Consider the following 23,702-nt stretch of genomic DNA (forward strand, 5'->3'; position numbering starts at 1 on the left):
TGGGCTCTTTTTTATAATCCTTATGTGGTGCAGGACCAATGTCGCTATGTGTGTATTCTTTCATGAAGATTATATCTTCTTTGGTTATAATCTTTGAAATGAAAGACCAATATGCTAAATCATTTTATCCACTCATAACACAATCTGTGAGGTAAATGTGGTATGTGTAGGAATTTTATCTTGATATTAAAGATGTAATTCTGAGACTCTCTCATTTCAATATATAATGCGGAAATCATTTCAGCAAAAAGGGACATCACCAGAGTGATGAAAAATAAAGATGCTCTATCCTCGGGTAACACTTTAGGAATAACTGATGACTTTAATGCCATATCCAAATAGAGGAGAAATGTTCCTATTTAGGAAAGTGATACAGCAAGACAACTATATTGGCCCATTTCAAAAATAAAAGAACTACTACCCTGGATCATTTTACACATAGATTTGCTTGGTTTTGAGAATGTCATTTTAAAAAGCATTTTGTTAATAGTAATAATAATAACTCAAATACTAAGGACTTCTTCAATCCAAGGTTCTGGACATAGAGCTTCCGGTTGGTTATTACATTCAAACCGTCGACCAATCATTTTCATTGTGTATTATAATTCTCTTTTTATAGCAAAATAAACTGACGAAGAAAACAAAAAAAATCACACAACTTGTTTAACATAACAGACTGAGTAAATAGTAGAGTTAGAAATTAATCAATTCATTTTTTTCAATTGATTCACTATTAACCACTCTTGTATGTGCACTCCTTGTGAAATTGTTTTCAGTATCATGATGATATGTAAAATATCTGAGTAAAGTGATTTAAAACTTCTAAATCTTAAATTTGAGAAATAGTCTATTGAAAATATTTCTTTAATAAAATATAAATTTATAATAAAATATAAATAAAAAGATTATAAAATATAATATAATACAATTAAAATTAAATAATTTTAAATATCAAAGCCATCTATTAAAAGTGATGCCAACTATTTAGAATGTAGTAACAAATTGGTATACAAATCTATTCTCACATCACACCTATCATTACAATTCTTTAATTGGTAAATTCTATCATCCTACTATACATCACTTTCTTCTTTTGAAATAAATAATTTCATGTCATTTTTTGGTATCTGCTTAATGGTATTTTTAATAATATCATCATTATTCATATAATGGGGCATGATTAAACAAATCTGATTTAGCTTAGATGATAATACAATTATCTAGTATTTTCTGTCTAATAAATTTTAAGATTATTTGAAAATCTAAAATGAATTGATATGTTTCATTCATCTATATTTAAATTAATTAAAGATTATAAATCTATTATTATAAATATACAATAGAAATAAGAATTAAATATATAAATATATATTAAAAGTAAAAATATATCTATATTATCATAAATATATTAAATTTATAATAGATTAAAAATTTTTATAATATAATTTCATGTCATAGATTTAACTAATCATCCTTAGTTATTTTTTTCCTCAAAGCATAGAAACATAGGAAATTAAATTTTAGATATTTTTATAGGAGTTTTAAAATATGAAGCCTACTGTAGAATTTATGACTTATTTCATATATTGCTAAGACAAAAGTCAAGAATAACAGTTTCTGAAGACAAAATAAAAGAAGTTGGGCATTCTCTCAGGTATTTTTCTTGCGAAATAGCCAACTCTCTAAATAGTTCATGCAAACAATGTTAATCAGAACATTTATCTTCACATCAGCAGTTACATATGTAAACAAACACAATTATAAACACACAAATTGTTATTAATAAAGCTGCCTCAAAGGAAAAAAGCCTTAACTTTTGTTTGACCTGAATTCTAATTGTTTCCCAGGATTACTATTTTTTTTTATTTAATTCTTTTATATTTCATCATTTGAAGAGATAATGGATACAAGAAACGCAGAGCAATATGGTTGACTAGTTAACTTGCAACAACAACAACAAAACTTATTTATAAGACTAAGTTGATAATTTTTTATGTTCTAGAAATGCGTTTACAAAATATCTTTTCAAAGAGCTCAGATGATCCAGAGATATTTCAGAAACTCTCAGTTAAACGACCATAGAATTCATTTACTTTATTTATTTGTTCTTATCTTTTATCTGAATTCAAACATAAATCATGGTAGAAGGGGGCATATAGAACTTTTTAAATAATGCTCAAATAAAGGGGAAAAACATAATTATTCCACATGTTCATATAGCAAGGTGGTTATATGAAATTTTTATAATATTCCTGGAATAATAAAACAAAGCACAGATGTCTCCTCTGCATCACAGAAACACCTGACTAGAATTCAGACGAGTTCCTGTTATGTGGAAACTGGTCATGTTCTGTTTAATTTCTTTCTGGAATATTTTTAAATTTGTATTGGGAAATATACGTATTTACAGCTTTATAAAAAATAGAAATATTTATTAAAAATGAAAATAAATGTCAAGGAATTGCCCCATATTACCATAAAATAAATTAACACAAAATTCAAAATATTTTCCTTTTAAATATAAAATCTTCAATTTGACTTTTGATGATTTTCAAAAGTGATCCATAAATCTAAATGTACCTAAAAATGTTGACTTTAGCAAGACTATCAAATCAGATATGAACTTTTATACAAAAGGAACTTTATAGGTAGAGATTTCTTTGCCATCTGTTGCTTTCCATGTGCCATCATAGTCACATGTATTAGAGGTGAGAGAATTCATTTAAGTTTTTGAAAGCAATCCATGAATAGCATTATCTCGTGTTAAGGTACCTATGTTTAACCCAGCCAAGATTGTTTAAGGTCTTCATCAATTTTCTGGCCATTAATGTACAGAGTTAGCTTCCATGGTGTAGTATAAATATGTTATAAATTATCTGCCCACAATACTTTCATCCTTCAGTTAACAGATACACCCTTTTTCTTGCTGAATTAATGCTCCCTCAATGGATGTGGTTCTTGTGGGCTAGCAGCCATAGGATTATACAAAAAAGGTCAAAAGTGATGGACATATGATCCATACTAGATCAGTTAAGCCCTAGATCCCATGAATATATAAATCTAGGGACTGAAGGTAATTTGAGCTGAGTCAGCTGATGGCAAACTTTAGAAAGAGGGTTTTTAAGCTTGTTCAGATTCCTAGATCTGCCTTAACTTTTTTCTTGGTCTTGATCTTGGATTTTACTATTCCATAATTAGTATGGGCTAATCAGAATCCTTCAAACGAATACTCTTCTCTTGCTTAAATTAGTCGTAATGAGTTTCTATCGTTTTAAACAAATTATGCCATGCATTTTGTCAATAGAGAAAAAGACATCCTGACTCTGATAAACCCAAACCTATTATTCTTTCCTATTTACTTTCATTTTACAGATAATTAAGAAATCAATGCCTTCAAGATTTCATTTCACTTGGCCTGAGTAGATGCAACCTTAAATAGAGAGAGAAAGAGAACTTTCTAGGATTGCTTGGATGTAGTAAATATGGGCTTCTAAGAAGCCTGTCAAAGAGAACCTTGTAAAATTAAGTTGGCAAAATCTGGTTGTGGCATGAGTTTGTATTGAAGTTCTGTGTTGCCAGATGGCAGCGATGATTGGTGAGAAAGGTGTAATCATTTCTTTCTGCACAATTGCTACATATTTCTCTCAAGTTTACTCTGAAAGTGTTGCAAAACTGTTCTTTGTGCATCTACCGAAGATGACACCTCGTCTTACTTACAATGGGTTGGATGATACCATTCACAATTTGATGCTGTAGACAAAATGAGCTAGGGAACATGTAAACTACCTATATCCAGGCCCATCTTCCCCTCCCTACCACCTCCTTCAACACTTCGACACGATCCCGCTTCTCTTGATCCTTAGTTCCACGGTGTGCATCTGTGGGGATATATAGACTCATCATTTTCTGGATTTGCCTGTGACATCCCTGGTTTCATGCTATTGTCTTGGTTTAATTATTAATGTCTCTGTTATTCAAAGTGCCTAGATGTAGATGAGAAATTATGTGCTCATCTTACTATCTGACAGTTAACAACGAGGTAAAGAGATGAATAGAAATTGTTTGGGAAGAACGAAGAGCATAGCTCATGGATGTGACTGTCTTCTGAAAATGTATTGATGTTTCCTCACAAATTACAGGGAGTTAGAATGAAAATAAAACGTAGTTAGAAATAATAAAAGTAGGAGGAAGTGTAGAGGGAAAAACTAAGATGGGAACGAGCAAACAACAAAAGCAAAGAATGAGGGCTAGGCCAGTGACGTAGTGGTTAGGTTCGCACGTTCTGGTTCAACAGCCTGAGATTCACCTGTTTGAATCCTGAGTGTGGACCTACACACCGCTTATCAGACCTTACTGTGGCAGGTGTCCCACATATAAAATAGAGGAAGATGGGCACGGATGTTAGCTCAGGGCCATTCTTCCTCAGCAAAAAGAGAGGGATTGGCAGCAGATGTTAGCTCAGGGCTAATCTTCCTCAAAAAAGAAAAAAAAACAAAGCCTGAAACTGTAAGTTCTATATTAGAGGAAACTCCTCTTCACTAGCTGGAGATGGTCAGTAAATCTGCTTTGGTGGTTCCGACAATAACCTGGAAGAACATATCTGGTACTGTCGTCCTCCCCCACCCTGGACACACCTACACTCACATGCATGCTGCTCTGATATTATCTCAAGAAGAATTGTCATGATTAATTTCTAGGAGGAAGATTCTAGAAAGAGTGAAGTATGCTACTTATTTCCTTGTATCGTTTCATTTCATTTCAGAGTTAGAACTATGGATTAAGAAGTGCTGGGCAAACTAAGAATTTTAGGGTTAATGTTATTAAAGATATGATTATCTAAGTTGGATTTGTTTATTAACTGCATGATGGATCAGAATTTCATGTGCATTGTTGGGCATTTGTACTATGTGGTCTTAGTTTCATTATTGCTTTAAACAAATGGGTAACATCTACATTACACAGTTTGTTTTTTAAGTTTTAATTTTGACATAATTTCAAACTTAGATGCAAATTGCATGAACAGCACAAAGAACACCCAGATATCCCTCACCTAGATTCCACAAATATTAACATATTATTACTTTTCTTTTACTCTTTCTCTTTTTATGTTTGTTTGTTTGTTTATTTATGGACACATTGTTCCTTAACCACAAGTTGATTACGGCCCTTGACTCTTAAGTACCTCAATGGGTATTTCCTTTTTTGTGTGAAGAAGACTGACCCTGAGCCAGCATCTTTTGCCAACCTTTCTCTTTTTCCTTGAGGAAGGTTGTCACTGAGCTAACATTTGTGCCAATCTTCCTCTGTTTTGTGTGGGATGCTGCCCCAGTGTGGCTTGACAAGTTGTGCTAGGTCCATGCCTGGGATCCGAACCTGTGAACCCCGGGCCACTAAAGCAGAGCATGAAAACTTAACTACTATGCCATCAGGCCTGCCCCCAATACATATTTCTTAAAAACATAAATTTTATTATATTACTATAATAAAATTATCAAAATCAGGAAGCATATATTAATGTAATACTATTACGTAATCTACTGACTTTATTCAAGCTACACCAATAACCTAATAATACTCTTTATAGCAAAAGAAATCAAATACCATGCATTACATTTATCAGATCTCATCTGTCTCTTTAATCTGACAAATTCGCTGTGCAATTCTCTGTTTTTTATGATGATGTTGTCCAGGAGTGCAGGCCAGCTGTCCTGTAGGTCACCTCTCAATTTGCATAATTCTGCTGCATGATTAGACTCAGGTCATGCACTTTGGGCAAAAACACCACAGAGGTGATGCTGCATCCTTAGTGATGTGTAACTGTCCATGGATGCTATTGATTACTCCTGTTACTGTCGATGATAACTTTGATCTCTTGGTTAAAATGGTGTCTTCCAGCTTTCTCCACCGTGACTTACTCTTTTACCCTTTGCTAGTTAACAGTTATTGTGAGGAGGTGTGCTGAGACAAAGAAAGTATCTTGTTACTCTCCAAATGTCTACCCATAACTTAGCATCCATTGTTGTTTCTTCCCTAAATCTATTTATTATTATGTAAAATTCGATGTGTACTTGCAAATTCTGGACGTTCTATTTTATCGCAATGGTCTAGCTGTGTATTCATGTGCCCGTATGACACTGTTTTAATTATAGAGGCTTCCTAGTATGTTTTATTACTGATATTTGGATTCACCTCACATAGATTTTTTTAAGTTGTGTGTGTATGTGTGGTGTGGTGTGTTTTCCCAGCTATTCTTGAATATTGAGTTTTCTATATGAAATTTTGCATCAAATTTTCTAGTTCCATTAAAGTACATGTTAGTAGTTATATTGGGATTACATTAAATTAACAAATTAATTTAGGGACAACTGAGTTCTTTATTGTATTGAATTATCATATCTAAGAACAAGAAATGTCTTTCTACTTGTTCAAGTCCACTTTAGCATCATTCAGAAGTTTTAAAATTTTACTCATACAGTAAAATTTTGCATAATTTCTGTTGAATTTACTCTTAGTTTCTTATCTTCCTTTTTGTTATTTTAAACAGTGCTTCCCCCTCATTATATCCACTATTATTTATGTATATGGAGACTATGGATTTCCTGTTAGCTGCTGAGAAAGCTTGTGAAAGCCCTGAATTAAAAATTGCAATCTTGAATATTTAGTTTGTCCATTGAATTTTCTAGTTTTTTTCAATATTGTTCAGCCATTTGCAACTAATTTTAACATTAAAAAAATTTACTTTTCACAAACTTTCTGTTTAAAGACCATTTGTAGATATGACTATTTCAGACTATTTTCTGAAAATGCGTATATTTTGTCCTGATTTTCCCTCATAAATTGCAAGAATATGGCAGGAACGCAGCACGTTGTGTTTTGTTGTGTTGCAGCTGATCTAGGGGGTGGCCTGGCAGCTCAATTACCCATGATTCTCCTCTCCTGGGAACCTCTTCTGTTTTGAAGTATTTTGCTTGGGAATTCACTTCCACGTCTTGGCCCCTTGACTTACTTTATCAAATTCTTTTATTGTTTGAGTTAAGTTTATCATTGTTTGTCTGGAATTTTCCAGATACCTGACTGTGTCAGCTACACATCAAGATCGTTTTATTTCTTGTCTTCTGATTCTTCTTGTAATTGATTTTCTTACTTAATTGAATAATAGTGGAGATATTGAACCCTTTGTCTTGTTTCTGATATTAGTGGAAATGCCCCTTGTTTTCCCCAAAAAGTAAGATAGTGTGTTCAGGATGCATATAAGCATATAATCATCATAGGAAAGTACCTTTTAGTTCCCATTCTCTTATATTTATATCTTTTTAATTAGAAATGAGTACTGAAGTTCATCACAAGCTTTTTCTACATCTGTGGAGATATATATATGATTTTTCCCTTAAGTGTTAATATAGTGTGTTACATTAGTGCAGTTATATTTTATAAATAGACTTCCTAATACTGAAACAACTTTGAATTCCTGGAATAATTTTTACTTGAGCTTCATATATCATTTTCTTACTGTGATATTAGAGTCTATTCCTTGACATTATATATGGAATTTTTGTCACAGTATTTAAAATCATTACTAGCCTAAAATTTTTCTTTCTTCTTTTTATTTTTTGTACTGTCTTTATCAGGTTGGGTACCAACCTTGTATTTAGGAACAACTTAGGATAAATTCAGACTGCCTGGCCTGTGAGGTGTGGTACATTCCTTTCTGAAACCATGTTGCCCTTTTGCTTTTTCCTGGGGCAGTTTTTAAAATTATTTTCTTAGTATCTCCAAGGAAAATTTGTGAGTTGAAGTTTTCTATCTTTAATGTGGTTAACTTTGGAAAATTTTCCTGGGAAATTCTCCAATTCCTCTAGGTTTTTCTATTTATTTGCAAAAAGGTCCCATAACTTTTATAAAGTGTATTTCGTTCGAATGGTTATTTTCCCTTCAGAAACTTTTCCTATGCTTTTGTGTATTTTCCTTTTTTCTTTTATCACAATTTTTAGCAATATGTCTATTTGTTAATCAGGATCTATGCACATACCCGATGGAAAGGACTGACAGTCATTCAAGTTTCTTGCACTTGAAGATGGATGAAGTAAAGAGCTGGACATTTGAGAATGTTTTCCCCTGGAGAAGAAGTGAATGTTTAGTATGTGTGGGAAAGGGCACATGCACGTATTTGGTGGCCAAAGTGATGCACTGGGTTGGGAATTGGTAGCTGTGTTAAAATACCCATTTGTTTTCTCTATCCATCTATAGTCTTCCATAGGAATCTAAGTGTCAATGGTTAAATCAGTGTATCGCCACACAAAAGAAAAGCTACATTTTTGAGTTCCATTGCAGCAAAATTTAGCTAATGGTTAATGATGAGTGTCATGCGCAGATTCTAGGAGATGCCCCAGAGGAAAGAAAGAGATTTTTAAGTCTTTTCTCCTTTGCTTTCTATCTTCATGTTGACTAGACTTTGGATTTTGCCTCTGGAGCAGCCATATTAGACTCTAAAGATGATCTTGTGAATGGAGCTTATGCATAAGGGAGCAACAAAAGATTAATGATGTCTGGTTCTCTGATGCAATACTTATCACAGGATATGTGGAGAAATAAACGCATGTCATCCTTCTGTTTGGGGCTATTTTGAACTGTAATGATTGCTTTGAATCGACTTTCTTTTGCTTCACAGTATGCTTGTTCAGTGCATACATTTTGCGGAATATAACAATACTTTGCTCATTTTGTTTATTTATATACTAATCCATTGTATGAATTCACCACAATTTATTTTGATATTGTACTATTGATCAGCATTTGATCTGTTTCTACTTTGCAGTTAATGCCGCTATGAAGATTTTCTTGTATTTCTCTTTTGGTAGCTCTGTGTGTGTATGTGTGTGTGCACTCAACTGACTGATACATATTTATATATGTAATATTAATATTATATATACTTACATATACACACACATAGGAGTAAAATTGCTGAATGATAGTATATAAGTATGCAAAGTTTTCACAACTGTATTGCTTTGTGAAATTCGTAAACGTTTTGTGAAATTTCCATTAATACTTTTGCCCATTTCTCCCTATTATTTACCTTCCATTTTCTTATTGATTTGAAGGTTCTGTTTATATATTCTGGGTCTGAGTCCTTTGTTGGTTATATGCATTTCAAATAATTTTTCCTGCTTTTTGCCTTGATTTTTTCCCCCATGTTAATGGTAGTTTTAATGAGTTGAAGTTCGTTATTTTAACATAGCCCAAATTATCAGTCTGTTCCTTAGTGGATAGTGTTTTATAGTGTTTAAGCAAGAAAAATTTTTATATAATGCAAGTTTTTGTAATTTTCCACAAACTTTATTATTTTCAACTTTCGCTTTTGACTCTACAATCCACTTGAAATTATCCTTTGGGAAATGTTGTGAGATCAAGGTTATGAGATGGTGTGTGGTAAGGATTATGATACATTTTAATACCATATGGATATTCAATTGACCCAGGACCATTTCTTGAAGAGCCCATGCTTTTCTACTCAAGCATCCACATGTATCTTGACTTGTTTTGGAATATTCTCTATTGTTCTGTTTGTCAAAGTAATTGTTCATTTTTCCAGTATTATAGTTTAAAATCCTCACCATTTTCTTTTTTTTCAATACTTTCCTGACTCTTCCCGGGCCTTTTTGTTTCCTGAGACTTTTAGATACAGTTTGATCTTTTTAATCTGTTGTGGAAAAGTTCAGTCATTAACATTTCAAACACACTATCTATCCTAGTCACCTCCTCCTCTTCTTTTAGGATTCTAATTACACATCTGTGTGAGCCTCTTTCTGCCCCACCTGATATTTGTGCTTTCTTTCTTCATGGTTCTATTTTCTTTCAGTGCTTTTACTGTATCTAATTTGTTGTTAAGCTCAACTATTTACTTCTGAATTTTAGCTATTGTTTATAGCTCTAGGCATAGAAAACCCTGTGAATAGCAGCAGAGCATGGTCTGATATAGTGCTGGAAGGTGAGAGGATGGCACAAAAATACTGGGCTGAGTTCTGCTCTGCTGTGCACAGGGTCACTGGGAGTCAGAATCCACTTGACAGCACTAACAGCATTGTATTCCCACAATCATTTTATGCCTTTGTTTTTTAATGACAGTCCCTGTACATGAAAAATTCTAAATAATTTGAAACTCGGTGATGTTATTTTCCACTTGAAAGGATTAACTTTAGCCTCTGGTTAGCAGTTTGTAAGGGATAGTTATCTTAATCCAATCAAATATTGAGGTTATTTGAAGCTGGGTTTCATTTTTTCTTTTAAGCCTCGTTTACTTATTACCTGCTCTTACTCTTACGCCAGAACCTTTGTATCTTCAAAGGAAAGCCTGGAGTATATACAATGGTCCCTTTTCTGTAGTGGGCCCTGAAACCTATCTTTTTTACTTACAGCACTTTGAGCCTGGCAAATGTGCTGTTCTCATAGCAATTGCTTCCAAACCAAGTGTTGAACTCTTATCTCTTGGCTTTCATTCTCATTAGGATCCTGCCCCCACAAGCCCATGATAATTCTTTAATACTATCAACAAATTTATTTTATTTTTTATTTCTACTGTTTAAGTTGCTCTTATGAAGAAGACTGATCTTAAACAAGCTAGTCCACCATTTATGAAAGTGAAATTTAAATCTACAATTATCTCTAAGCCAGTTAAAGAAGGACATAATTCTAGATAGTGCCAGTCTGATAATAGATAAAGTTTTAGAACAAATTATTTGGCAAACACCTACTGTTATGTTGAGAAACAATATTGATTTGTCTCTGTGTTAGAGACCAAAATTCTTATCTTTGAGCACCAGCTCCAATGTGACCTGACATACATATCTAAACTGGGTGTTACACACAGACCCACTCCATTATCACTTGGAATTAGACTGTAGCAGTTCCTGAGAACACACTTCCTATAGATCTTATTATTCCCATGGGAGGAGTTACGTATAACTAGTAAATTTATAAATAATTGTTTAAAAAAGTCTTTTTTACAGATAGTTATGTACCATAAATTTTGCCCATTTCAACATGTTAACATTTGCAGTATTACCGCTGAGCCCAGGGGTGTCTCTGAAGCTCAGTAATGCGTGAACATCCTATCATTGGTCATGACTTCACGAATTATATCGCATCGACCAGTTTTCTTGGAATGAGGAATGGCCTGCCGTCTAGTAACCCACAATTTCACCAGTTGTTCATGGAGTTGGAAGGGATATGTTAGGGTAGGATTTACGATAGAATGTGTGATAGAGAAGTCTGGGAAAGAGTTCTGTTGAGAAAATCTTCAAAAGACATCTAGAATTTTGAAGTACTTATATCCAAAATGAATTCTCACCAAAATACCCCAGTGCAGAGGTGCCTCTAATAATCTTGTGAGCAACCTATGCACAACATTCACCCCAATGCTTGCGTAATAGCCTCACCAATGGTGGCCCTAGTGGCAGAGAATAGAACGATACCTAGACTCAGCTTCTCACTGGAGCTGAACTGACTGCCATCAGCACTGAATCCCAGCTTGGTATAAATCCCTGAGGTGAGGCCTGTTGCTCAAATTAGACCCCTGCTAATCATGAAGATTGCTGCAATTTATTCACACTGATTTGAACACTTATTATGCATATGGCGTTTTCTTCCCCACCTAGCATAAATTTTATGACACCATCCTTGTACTTAATGCTTACTTGCCAATACATGACAGCATACAAATTTGCTTCTGAATAAGAAACATTTTGCATTTACAGGCCTTACCACACTTTCTATTGCCCAGAAGCAGCTAAGTCTTGTAGAATTATGGAATAGCCCATCAAAGACATAGGTATGGCATTAGCTGGGATAAAATGTCCTGCAATGCGGATGTGCTCTTCTACGGAATATGATGTATGTTCTGAAATAATGAAAATAAATGGTTCTATTTCTTCCGTAAGTAGGATAAAAGAGTTGACATGAAGGGCTGAATATAGATCCCCTCATTCCAATTATTATCTTTAAAAAAATGGGTGGAAATATTTTCCTCCTATTGCTAAAATTCTAGGCTCTGCTTATTGAAAAGTCATAGTACTTCAGAAAGAAATATTTTCATCAATATTGTTATTGATTTGGAAATGTCCTGATTCTTTAAGCTTCCCCGAACCACTTGTTGAGGCAAAAGTGATTACTTTGTTGTCTCACGTGGTTCATTTTAGTGATCAGGAGGAATATAGTCGCTAGCCCTCTAAGGGAAAGTATATTTGAGAAAATTGTAATTACTTCCATGATCAGAAAAAAAAATGGAAGACTAAAGCAAAATTCAACAGTTAGGACCACTGAAGACTCAGATTCTTTAGGATTCAGGACAGTTAAAACAAACAAACAAAAAACAGGTGACTGAGATTCTCACTCAGCTGTCAAAGGAAACTGATTCAGGTAGTTATTAACATCAGTAATGCTTTGTAACCAACTTCATCAATTTGAACACTGACCACCAACTATACTTTCGTGGTGTGATATGCATTTGTCTATATATGAGTTCCTCGTTCTTCCTTTTTCTCCTGTCTCGTTACTTTGTCAATTAACATACATTGTGTTGATATTTAACTTTCAACTTCAGAATAAAGAATATAAATGTGGTATCCTAGCTAGAGGAGAGGGATGTGGGATAGCACCCAGAAGTCCTTGACTTCCAGCTGGACACCCTTGGGTACACCCACATTGGGTAAACGATGGGCAGATTGTAGCGGACATTTGTCATTTGTTATTGCTTAAGATTCATCTTTCGCAAAATAGAATCCAGGAAATTCATTTTGCCAGCATTCCTTGTAGCTAAAAGGCAGGCGAGTAACTGAGGTTCTCCCAATCAAATGCGCTTTCAAGAGCCTTTGCATTTGCTATAAACAGCATGAGTGAAAGCGGGTTTGAGAGATGGCAGCTTCTACTCACATGTTACAAACAGGCCCCCTGATCTATTTTACCACAGTCCTTGTTAATGCTTGCTGGTGTTGACTCTGTGAATTGCCTATTGTCTTTTAGTGATTTTTCAAAATTAAGTAGCCAGAATGGATGCTATTGTTTGTAAGAACCTTGAGCAATATCAGATTAATGGTTAATGTCTTCTTGAAATTTTTCTCTCCCCTACCACACTTGAATGCAGACTTGGTGATAATTGAGAACAGTTTTCATACAGCAAAAGTTTGTAATACTTTTTCTAAGTCCCTAAAAATATTACTTAATGTATAACTAAAGCATATACCAATACAAATCCTGGATCAACTCCTGGATTTGCTATTATTTTGTTTCACCAAAAATAGTAAACACCCTCAAATAACTGGAATCAACTTAAACATATTAAAATATATATTTAAATACACACATACATATGTGTTTATAAATATATATAGTTAAAAGAAAGGAAGGAGTAGAAAATAGTTTCTAGTCCTCCTATCTAGGAATGAATCACAGAGGGAGACCATTCTTTAGAAGTACATAATTTGTTACATAATTTAATTTTACACACAATCTAAACCTTATTCTCACTCACTGGTTTTTTCCTCATATGTGATTTTATATTACTTTTACAATATATAACTTATTGTTTACACCTTGGTTAATGATAACTTTTTTTAGGGAGGATGAAATTAAAGTTTCTTCATTGAAATGAATAAAGAAAACATACTTTTAAAAGTTATTGTCATTTTTTAATAGAAATGAAATGTTGGAGTTGGATATTATCTGTATTCTCACTCACGTTAGAAGATGTCAAAACCTGTTTTCTGGTTTTAGGCAGTGTTTCTTTTAAATTGTTTTTCTCCTTTGCTTATAGCAAGTTTATGTACAGTTGCCATTTCTTACACCGTATACATGTTGGCTTATCATGTCAACGGAAAAAATAAAGAATTGTTGAAATGAATAATTATTCTTTATATAGAAATTTTTCCTATGTTTTCATAATATAACAGTTCCTACAGAATTAAAATAATATTGCAGAATAGATTAATTGCTTAGTGTTTAAATTTGGAACAATGTACTCTTTGTTTTATACATGATCTTGCTTTCTACTTACTGTTAATTATTCTATACTGCAACAGAACATCCTTCCTTAAGTGTACTGTGATACCAAAAGAGTAAAAATGTGTCATTCTCATATCTACCCTTAACTTGCAGATATGCTTATATAATAAATAAAATAGTATTAACTCATGGTCAGCATGTGGTTAATGATGTATGCCAGAACATTTTCTCCCAAATTTTGTTCTTAACCAATTCTTTCATTCTCTATTTCATATTATTTATATTTTTCTTTTTAAGTATTGTTTGATTTCTGCTTTTCTATTCTTTTGGATTTTTTTTAAGTTTTAGTTTTTTAAAGGCATTTTGACTTTTTTTCCTGAAAATCTTAACCTACTTAAAACTGCAAATACCTTAAGGGTAAGTTTGTTCATCTTATAACGCTGTCTTCTTATATCTTTGATAAATTAATGTTTGTTAATGAATTACCAAATCTGGATAATTTTCAAAAACTTCATTAGTAAATATTGTGAATATGTTGTAATTTTCTTGGGATATCTCCAGAATAGAAATTCCCAGAGCACAAGAACATAAGTGTAAGTTTCATATGTTCAGGATTGTATAAATCTTGTTAATTTCTGTTTTTCTTATATGATGCCTGGCCACAAAAATATTGACCAATAATTGTTTAGTTACCTATTAACTGTGAACATATATTGAAAATTTTCAAACAGTAATGTCTCAGTCTCTTAGGATTGTTTCTCAAATATTTTGAGCGAAGAGCCTTTAACAGCAAAAATGATAAAATAATATTCCTTGTGCCATTTTCAGTTCTATTCTATTTGGAAAATTCTTGTGAGCACTCAATCTACTTTAAAAAATGTAAATAGATCTTGATTCTATTTCTTAATTTGTTTCATTAATGTGAAGAAACTTATTTTCCTGGTTCATGAAATAAAAGAATGAAATCAGTGTCTCTAGCTTGCCATTCACACCATCACGGAGCCAGCTCCACTTTGGTGCTTGCTTGTGTAGACCCTGACTCCCCTCCCTACCCCATTTCCCTCACGGGGATAGGTAGAAAAGAAGCTCTTCCTTTCCTTTAGAATGTTTCTGAAGTACTTGTGTATAAGCTGTCTTGGTGTTTGGCACTACTCTTTTTTAAATATGAATAAATGTGTTTATCCAATTTGCCACGTACTATGTATAACCTAAATTTGCAGGTATGAATCTGAGTATGATTATAATAAGTGCCTGTCTGCACTTTTGATGTAAATTAGAATGCTATTCATTTCCAATCCTGTTTATCTTTTTTAATTAGAGCTTTTTTAAAAAAAAATTCATTCCAAATAAATTAAAATATTTCCTTCGATTTTGGATTAAATTAATTGACCAATAACTAGGGTCCTGTTCATTAAACAATATATATTTCGTTATTATAACAAGATATATTTGTCTTCAAATGTTGCAAACATTTTAACTTTTTCTTGAATGGAAAAGCGGGTGATATTTGTTGTAAGAGAGAGACAGAGAGTTTTATTTTTGGAAGTTGGATCACATTATTTTAACACTCATTTGTCATCCCAATAGCACAAAATACTTCCAAATGCCATTCAGACAATAATTATATTTTGTTTTTGAAATGGTATATCTCTAGATTGGAAGTTAACATAAATAAATACATTACATTTCTCTGCATTTACAAACTAATTGAGTAAAGGAGAGAGACTGAATTTCTAGAGTCTAGCACAGTATCAGACATCTTGTAGTCCTATAATAAATGTTCTTTTATAAACTGAAGGAATGAGTTTATTCCTGTGGAATTGTAAATTCATTCCTGTGACCATTTGCCTTCACAGAGAAAATTTGGCTTTTTTTGTATCTTTAACTTATCTAATCTTCTTAAGAGTTCATTCATTTTGCCATTTGACAAATATTTATTTATTGAGTGCTACCATGTGCCGGATGTTTCTATTCCATAACAGAGAAAGGCAATAAATGAAATAAATAATAGAAAAATATAAGTATTTTAGACAGATATAAGTACTAAAGACAAAATTAATTTGGAGAAAGTAAGTGTTGAAAAAGGGAATCTTCATGTATGTAGAGTGTCCAGAAAAAGCCCTCACTGTTATTTAAATTACAACTAAAGGAAGTGAGTGAATGAGTCGTGTGTCTATTGGGAGTAGAGGATTCCAGGCAGACAAAGGACAAGAGCAGAGACCTGTGAGGAAAGTATGCTTAGCAAGTTCAAGAAAAACTGAGAGCCATGAGGCTGAAGCAATGCAGAGAATAGGAATAAAGTCAATTAAATAATAGGGTTACCACATCTTGTGAGGCCTTTTAATTCATTGTAAAGAATTTGGCATTTACTCAGAATAATATGAGAAGCTGCTAGAAAGGTCTGAACAGAAAAGTCGCCTGATCTATTTAGATTTTGTTTTCTACCTTTATTGAGGGGTATTTGACAGATAAAATTGTATAAATGTAAGATGTACACATCATGTGGTTTTTGTTCGTTTGTTTGTTTGTTTTTGCTGGGAAAGATTTGCCCTGAGCTAACAGCTGTTGCCAACCTCTTTTTTTTTTTCTCTCCTCAAAGCACCAGTACATAGTTGTATATTCTAGGTGTAAATCCTTTTAATTTTTCTACTTGAGCTGCCACCACAGCCTGGCAACTGATAGATGAGTGGTGTTGTTCTGTGACCAGGAACCAAACCCAGGCCACCAGAGCTCTGAGAGGACAAACTTTAACCAGTAGGCCATCAGGGCTGGTTCACACTATATTTTGATATACATAAACATTGTGAAATGATTACCACACATAGGGTAGCACATCCATTACTTCACATAATTATTACTTTTTTTTATGTGTGATGAGAACACGTAAGATTAACTCCCTTGGCAAATATTCATTATACAATTCAATATCATCAACGAGAGTTACCATGCTGTACATTAGAGCTCCAGAACTCATTCATCCTGCATAACAGAAACTTTGGACCCTCTGAGCAACATCTCCCCATTTCCCCCACTCCCCAGCCCTTGGCAACCACTATTCTTTTCTCTGCTTTTATGAGTTCAACTTTTTTAGATTCCACATATAAATGAGATCATACGATATTGGTCTTTCTGCATCTGGCTTCTGATTTAAATTTAGCAAGATCACTCTACCTTCTGTGTGGAAAATACATTGGAGGGAGGCAAAGGGTGGGAAGAACAGTTAAGCTCTAGTGCAATGCTTCACACTAGAGAGGGTGGAGGCAGAGGAGGTAGTGAGAAGGGGCCAGATTCCCTCTCTCTCATGTGCTCCAATTTACATGCATTTTCCACGGCCCCTAATACACCAACACTCCCCCCATGCTGCGTGTCGCACATCATTGCCTTTTCTCATGCTCTTCACACAAGAAATATTCAACTGCTTCTCTAACAAAAACTCTCAATCAAGGCCCTTCTAAAAAACCAATTCCAGGGCTGGCCCCGTAGCATAGTGGTTAAGTTCACGTGCTCCACTTCGGTGGCCCAGGATTCACAGGCTGGGATCTCAGGCATGGACAAACACACCACTCATCAAGCCATGCTGTGGCAGCATCCCACATGCGAAATAGAGAAAGACTGGCATGGATGTTAGTTCAGTGACAACCTTCCTCACCAAAAACAACAAACCCAAATTTCTCCGCAAAAGTTCTCTCGATTCCTCCCAAACCAAGTGCCCTCCATGGTGCAGTGTGTTCTGTCGAGCTTTGACTCTCAAGCACTAACCTACAAGATTCCCAGGAGAGTTAACTTATTTCTAATCTTTACAAAAGCCCTCCAAAGAAGAGATGATCCTTCTTCCCCCTGCATAATGAAATATAAGAGACAGAGTTTGAATGATGTTTCGGAAACTGCCCAGTTGCTGAAGTACCATGCTAGATCTTAAAGCCAGTTGTATTTTGCTTCAAAACTCAAAAATTTTTCACCCTGCCATATAGCCACCTTATGTGTAACTTACATCATCATATGTAATGACAGCAATAGCAGCAACTCCTGCTTGTACATCCAACACTACTAAATGCAAGTCTTTGTCAGTCACTTTGAAATTTCCTCCAATTGACCATGATATATGATTAAATATTTCCATCATTTTAAATTTCTCCTTTTGAAAAGGGGCTAACATTGATGTTAGCTGGTAACATCAATAACTTTTGATGACTTTCTAGTAGTTTGTTCTCCTCCTAAAGAACCTAAGAGGTTTTGTTCTGTTCCAGAATTGCAACTGTGTGTTCACCTCTCCTACAGTTCTGTTTTTTTCCGTTAAATTTTAATTTAGCTGCTTTAATAATATAAGGTAATTTGAAATGTCTGATAGAGATAAGTTGATTTAACTTATAACAAGTTAAATAATTAAAAATTACTAAATTAGTCCACTGTGTAATTTAAGCCCATTCTTCACTGCTTAAATTAGGATTTAGATTATGATTTATGTTTAGGATTAGGTTTTAGGATTTGATCATATAGCAACATAAATATATATTGATTGTATATTGCATTTTGAAAGCTTTATGGTTTTCACCTAAATCACTATTATGATATTATTATCATATAACTATGACGGTGACATTACTATTGTGAGATTATTTTTAAATTAAAGATTCTAGTGATTCTGATTATAAGACACAAACATTTTTCACAATTTCACTAATTGAGATATATGTGAGATTTGATGAAACATAATTAGGCAGATATTATTAGAATTGAACTTTTCAAAGTGAGACAATATAAGAACACGCTTTTCTAGAAGAATCCCTACTAAAGACACTTCTTGTGCTGGAAAAGCATTAAATAGTTTTTGGGAAATGCTAAAAGCCACCCAGCTTTTGCTATAGTTACCGTACTTTAAAATATTGTGTTCCAAAGACCATTTTCAATACTTCTCCTTGCAAGTATATGTTAACAGAGAACATTTTAAAAATGTATGACAAAATAGAGATATCTTTGAGATGCATATTAATATTTTATGTCTAATCTTATCAAATAATTAAGTTTAAAATAAATGTCTCCTTAAGAACCTCAGATTTATGGAACATACATATAATTCAATGCTGAAAGAATTTATCATTAAAAGGGCAATTTTAGTTGGTCATGCCATTTCTTTAATCTATCTGTCCAAAATTTCATTAACACTCTTGGCATTGAGAAAAACTTATACAAAGTTCTGAAGAACTGAGAAAGGTTTATATTCCTTATACATTTTTCTAATTTTAAATGAGGAAGCCATAGAAAAGACCATATTAGGTTTTTCCCTATTTTGATTTTGTCTAAAATTTCAATCAGCTTGAGTTTAAAACATTTGACTCACTGTTTCAGATGTCTTATGGTAATAATTATTAAAATAATAATATTAACCTTACTATCTAAATAATAGATAAACTCTTTTTTCCTTTAGAATGTGACATTTTGAAGTATTTGAGACCTAACAATTAATGGTCAAAAGGCCAACTGTCATCATTTTTATAACACTATTTGGTATAGTAAACATTGATATCTGGAAAATATAGTCCCCTGGTTTTAATATATTTCTCAAAGCAGTCTGCCTCTTTATTGCAATCCTCACAAATAATCAAATCAATATATATTTAAGTGTTTTCTGTGTCCAAAGTGCAAAGCACTTTAGAGAGTATAAGGATAAATGAAACAAGACTGCACAATTTACTCTACATTCTTTTTTGAAATGAATTGAGCCAGAGGGTACAGGATAGGCCAAAGAGAAATGTGTACTCTTTTTATAAAGTATACAGTAAATAGAAAGAAAATATTTTTCAAAAAGACTACATGACAAAAGTTATAGTTAAATAGTAACATGAAAACAAAAGAAACTTTATTGCAAAGGAGTGTATGTAATACATACTATAAATGTCCTAAATCTGTGATACATGATGGACTATTTCTTCATCATCAACGCAAAACCACTAAGATGACCAGTTACAAACTTCATTGTTTAATATATAGCAATTTCTCAGTAAATCAAAAGAAAAAATGTTTCCCTTTATGCTTATATGTACATATAAAACCTTGTAGCTAGGCCCTCATGAAGGGGCAATTTAGCAATTTAAGGAATATGGCCTCTGACGTAATCCAACTATTAAAATCACAGAGATTTTCATATGGCTCTGTTAAAGTGTATGTGCTTTTTGTTGTTTGTTTATTTGTTTGAGGAGTTATGTTTTAAAAATTATCTCCTCATTCTCTCCTCTCTGGATTACCCTGAAAACTACTACTCTACTTTCTATCTTCATGAATTTCATTATTTTGAGTGAATAATCACTCAATGTGACTATTGGGCTTGTGTGGATAATGGTGCTGTGAATGTTGTACAAACATCTATCCAAGGCCCTGCTTTCAATTCTTTGGGGTATATACTTACAAGTGGAATTTCTGGATCATATAGTAATTTTGTGTTTAATTTTTTGAGGAGCTGCCATGTGTTTTCCACAGAGTCTGCACCATTTTACATTCCCACTAGCAATGCACGTATTCCAAGTTCTCTACATCCTCACTAACACTTGTAATTTCTTTATTACATTTTATATAATATATATATAATTATATAATATATATATAAAATTATATAAAATGGTCATCCTAATGGATGTGAAATAAAATCTCGTTGTGATTTTGATTTGCATTTCTCTAATGACTAATGATGTTGAGCATCTTTTCATGAGCTATTTGTATATCTTCTTGGAAGAAATGTCTAAGTCCTTGGTCCATTGTTTTTATAAAGACATTTTAAGAGCAATTCTAGGTTTACAACAATGTTGAGTGGAAGGTATAAATATTTCCTGTATATTCCCTGCCCCCACACATGCATAGTCTCCCCCATTATCAACATCTCCCACTAGAGTGGTACATTTGTTACAATTGATAAACCTACATTGACATGTCGTATTCACCAAACTCCATAATTTACCTTCAAGTAAATTCTTGGTGTTGTATATTCCATAGGTTTGGACAAATGTATAATGGTATATATCCATCGTTATAATATCATACAAAATATTTTTAGTGCCCAAAAAATGCTCTGTGCTCTGCCTATCCATCTCTACTCCCCTACCCCAAACCCTGGTATCCACAGATCTTTTTGCTGTCTCCATAGTTTTGCCTTTTCCAGAATGTGATATAGTTGGAATCGTATAGTATGTAGCCTTTTCTGATTGGTTTCTTTCGCTATTAATATGCATTTAAGTTTCTTTCATGTCTTTTCATGACTTGATAGCTCCTTTCTTTTTGGTGCTGAATAATATGTCATTGTTGGATATATTACAGCTTAATCGGTCATTCACCAACTGGAGAACATCTTGGTTCCTTCTACGTTTTGGCAATTATGAATACAGCTACTATAAACACCTATGTGCAGGTTTTTGTGTGGACACAAGTTCTTAACTCCTTTGGGTGAATACCAAGGAGCACAATTGCAGGATCATATGGCAAGAGTGTGTTTAGTTTTGTAAGAAATTGCCAGTCTTCCAAATTGGCTGTGCCATTTTGCATTCCCACCAGCAACGAATGAGAGTTCCTACTTCTCTGCATCAGTAACCACATTTGGTGTCAGTGTTCGAGATTGTGGCCATTCTAACAGTTATGTGGTGGTATCTCACTGTTGTTTTAATATGCACTTCCCTGATGACATAAGATGGGAAATATCTTTTCATATGCTTATTTGCCATTTGTGTATCTTCTTTGGTGAGGTGTCTGTTAAGGTCTTTGGCTATTTTGAAAACAAGATTGTTTTCTTCTTGTTGAGTTTTAAGAGTTCTCTGTATATTTTGGATAATAGTAGTTTATCAGATGTTTCTTTTGGAAATATTTTCTCCCAGTCTGTGGCTTGTCTTGTAATTCTCTTGATATTATCTTTCACAGAGCAGAGTCTTTAATTTTAACGAAGTTCAGCTTATCAATTATTTCTTTCATGGGTCACTTCTTTACTATGTGAAAAGGCACCACCACACTGGAGGGCATCTAGGTTTTCTCCTAAGTTATCTTCTAGTAGTTTAATGGTTTTGCATTTTAAATTTAGGTCTATGAGCCATTTTGAATTAATTTTTGTAAAGAGCGTAAGCTTTGTGTCTAGATTCACTTTTTGTGCATGTGGATGTCTAGTTGTTCCAGCATCATTTTTTGAAGAGACCATCCTTGGTCCAGTTTTTAAATCAAATGTTAGTTTTGTTGTATTGCAGAAGTTTGTTATATATTCTTGATGTTAACCCTATACTAGATATATGATTTGCAATATTTTCTCTCATTCTGTGGGTTGCCTTTTCACTCCCTTGATAGTGTCCTTTGATGCATGAAAGTTTTCAATTTTATTGAAGCCCAAGCTATTTTTTTTTTAATTTCCTGTGCTTTTGGTGACATATCCAAGAAACCATTGACGAATGCAACATCATGAAGTTTTTCCTCTGTGTTTTCTTCTAAGAGTTTTACAGTTTTAGCTCTTATGTTTAGATCTGGATCCCTTTTCAGTTAAGTTTTGTGTGTGGTGTAAGGTAAGAATTCAAATCCATTCTTTCACATGTAGATATCCAGTTTCCAAACACCATATGTTGAAAAGACTCTCCTTTCTCCATTGAATGGTCTTGGCACCCTTGTCAAACATCATTTGACTATATATGTGATGATTTATTTCTGAGCTCTCTATCCTCTCCCATTGGTCTATATGTCTCTCTTTTTGCCTGTACCACATCATTTTGATTATTCTAGCTTTGTAGTAAGTTTTGAAATCAGGAAATATGAGACCAACATCTTTTTCTTTTCCAAGATTGTTTCTGTTATTTGGAGTCTCTTGAGATTCCATGTGAATTTTATAATATATAGAATTGTCAAAATGTATCAGCTTGTACATTTTAAAATTGCATAATTTATTGAGAACAGTTATCCTGTGGTCTATCCTGGGGACTGTTGTGTGTGCATCTGAGAAGAATGTGTGTTCTGCCATAGTTTGGTGGGATTTTCTACAGTTGTCTGTTAAGTGTAGCTTCTTTAAAGTGTTATTCCAGTTTTATTTCCTTATAGATGTTTTGTCTAGCTGTTCTATCAATTATTAAAAGTAGTACACTTATGCCTCTATTATTTTTGAATTGTCTACCTCTCCCTTTAAAACTGCTAGTTTTTACTTCATATATTTTGGTGTTCTATTTTTAGGTGCATACATGATTATAATTGTTAAATTTTGATGGTAGATTGACCCATTTATCATTATGAAGTCTCCTTATTTATCTGTAATAACACTTTGTATGATTTATAGTTTATTTCGTATGACATTAACATAGTCATTATAGTTTTTTTTTGACTGCATTGTGCATTGTATGTTTCTTCCATTCTTTCACTTTCAACTTATTTATCCTGTAGACATTATAGATTTGGATGTGAATTTTCCAGTAGATAAATGTTGCCTTTTGTTTAAATTGTTCAGTCCAATCACTTTTAATATTATTACTGATATGATTACCTTAATATCTTCTATTTTGCTTTTTATTTAGTATACATTGTGTCGTCTGTTTCTCTGTTCCTCTTTTAGCAGCTTATTTTTATTTAGTGTGTGTTTTATACTGTAACATTTTAATTATTTTAAGGATTTTTAAGTTATATTTTTTGAAATATTTGAGCTTTAGCTTTATTGCTTACTATATATCTCTTAACTTATCAAAATCAACCCATATTTACAA

This window comes from Equus przewalskii, chromosome 28, assembly GCF_037783145.1.
Source record: "Equus przewalskii isolate Varuska chromosome 28, EquPr2, whole genome shotgun sequence".
NCBI classification, from domain to species: domain Eukaryota; kingdom Metazoa; phylum Chordata; class Mammalia; order Perissodactyla; family Equidae; genus Equus; species Equus przewalskii.